This window comes from Grammomys surdaster, unplaced genomic scaffold, assembly GCF_004785775.1.
Source record: "Grammomys surdaster isolate TR1022 unplaced genomic scaffold, NIH_TR_1.0 145, whole genome shotgun sequence".
NCBI lineage: Eukaryota > Metazoa > Chordata > Mammalia > Rodentia > Muridae > Grammomys > Grammomys surdaster.
In genome coordinates this window covers 1,591,539-1,593,578 of record NW_021604603.1, presented here as the reverse complement: position 1 = coordinate 1,593,578, position 2,040 = coordinate 1,591,539, and the positions used below count along the sequence as shown (strand labels likewise).

At 49.5% G+C, this 2,040-nt stretch overlaps 1 pseudogene; it reads right to left on the bottom strand.

Annotated features, from left to right (window-relative positions):
- Nucleotides 1–234: 234 nt before the first annotated feature.
- LOC114618939 lies at nt 235–351 on the bottom strand (annotated as a pseudogene).
- Nucleotides 352–2,040: the final 1,689 nt, after the last annotated feature.

Sequence of the window (2,040 nt, the reverse complement as noted above, 5' to 3'; positions counted from 1 at the left end):
CGTGCTTTGTATTAGATGCTCCCTCCACTTCCTCTCCCCACCTCTCAGTTTATACGTTCTGCCCCCAGAATCCCCCTTTACAGCACACGCCTTGTATTACTCTCCCCTACCTTAAAGCCTCCCCTACCCTTCATGCCATGTGCTTACACTCACTTCTACAGAAATACACACACACACACACCCATACACACACACACACACACACACACACACACACAGAGAGAGAGAGACTAGAAGGAAATGTGACCGCTCCACGAGTTCCATGCATCCGTGTGTCATCTTTGCATAAGGGCAGTGCTAATCTTCTCTGTCTCCGTCCATTTTCACCACGAGTGCTGTCCATGTGAGCACTTAAGTGTTTTATGAGCTGCTTCTCTCTCTTTCTCTCAAACATGTCTCAAACTCCCCTCTATCAGGAAGCCCTCCTGGGTGTTACATCCTCCAGCAATGCTGGTACAAAGGGCCATGGGAACCACTCACTGCCATAAAGGCCACCCAAATATACACATCTTAAGCATCACAGAGCTTAGGGGTTACCTAAAAATTCTATATCTATTGTGGTCTGCCTCTGGTCCTTAGGGTGCCAGCACCTGTTGGGTCCCTCTTGAACTGAAGAAGGCATATGCTCTATTTGTCTGTGGGCTTCCTCGGGTGAGCCCTTCCCCTGAGGCCTTTGTTAGGATAGTATACTACATGAGGACCAAGTAACTCCTTTGTAAGAACTGAGGTGTTTTCATGCACTGTAGCCCAGTTTGCTTCTAAAGCTTTCCACAGGCAGAGAAGGCAGACATAATGACTCCTTTCGGTGAATGTGGAAACAAATCTGAGGTATGAGCTCCCTGCACGTGGTGAATTAAGCGAGACCCCCAGGAACATCCACCAACAGAATCCTGTTTTCCTCAGTCATATACTTGGAACTGTTTTGTCTGCCAGCTTAGGTCTTAATCCCGCCCAGTGCTGTGACTGTGAGCAGTGGCCCTGGGGCTGGCAGGGGAGCCAGAATAAGCAGATTTGACTTCTAATCTGACTCACACATCTGTTCAGAGTGCTGTCAAACTGGGGAAGTTTAGCTGTGCGTCCAGCCTTTGCCTCTCCTGCTTGCTGCCACAGCTGCCTCTAACCCTCGGGTGCACCCCTCCCTCCTCTGGGAGCCCAAAGTTGGCCACATGGTGAGGGATATCCCAGGAGGATGGCAGCCTATCGACAGGCAGATGTTTTCTCTCCTCCACATTGTTCTGACCCGAGTCTATTGTGTGTGCCAAGAGCAGGCTGTCACCAAGTCTCCTGGCAGGCTTGCAGCAGAGTTGGAGACCATTTCCGGAGAGGAACTGCCCATTAGGAATGCTGAGGCTTTCAAAAGCTCTGCCATTCCTCTGGGTTGGCTGGGCTTCAAGAGTCCAGAAGGACAGTAATGGAGACTCTGGAATTCCTCGAGGTCAGTTTCAAAGTTGAAGGTTCCAAGGACCTTGACAGATCAAGGATTTCCCCCAAGGGGTCTCCCAGGCTGGACCCGAAACCCATGAGGGGCTTGGGAATGGGAAGTGGAGGAGATCTGGCAGGGAGTTGGTGGGCAGATAGTGTACAGCTGGGGACATCAGGAGAGCCAGAATTGCATTGTGTTTTATTCGTAATTCCTGACCTTTAACCTGAGGATGGGAAAGGACCATCACCTTCAAAAACTCCACTGAACCCGTCCCAGAGGAAATGGAAATTCAGAATTGTTTTGGAGCAGCTCAGTGTTTGCCAGTGAGTGAGTAATGCACACACTGCTGTTAACTGGCTCACGGCTGTCCTCACCCCCACCCCCACAACCAGAAAAACAATTTATGTCTGTACATCTCTTTATCATGCTAGGCTGAGGTATGCACTCCAGGCAAGCTAGGGTCTCTCTCTCTCTCTCTCTCTCTCTCTCTCTCTCTCTCTCTCTCTGTGTATCTATATCTGTGTCTGTGTGTCTGTGTGATTAGTCCCACTGTAAGGATTAGCTCACAGCAAGATCAAAAAATGGGAAGTACCTGTTTCTTATAAAAAAAAGAAAGA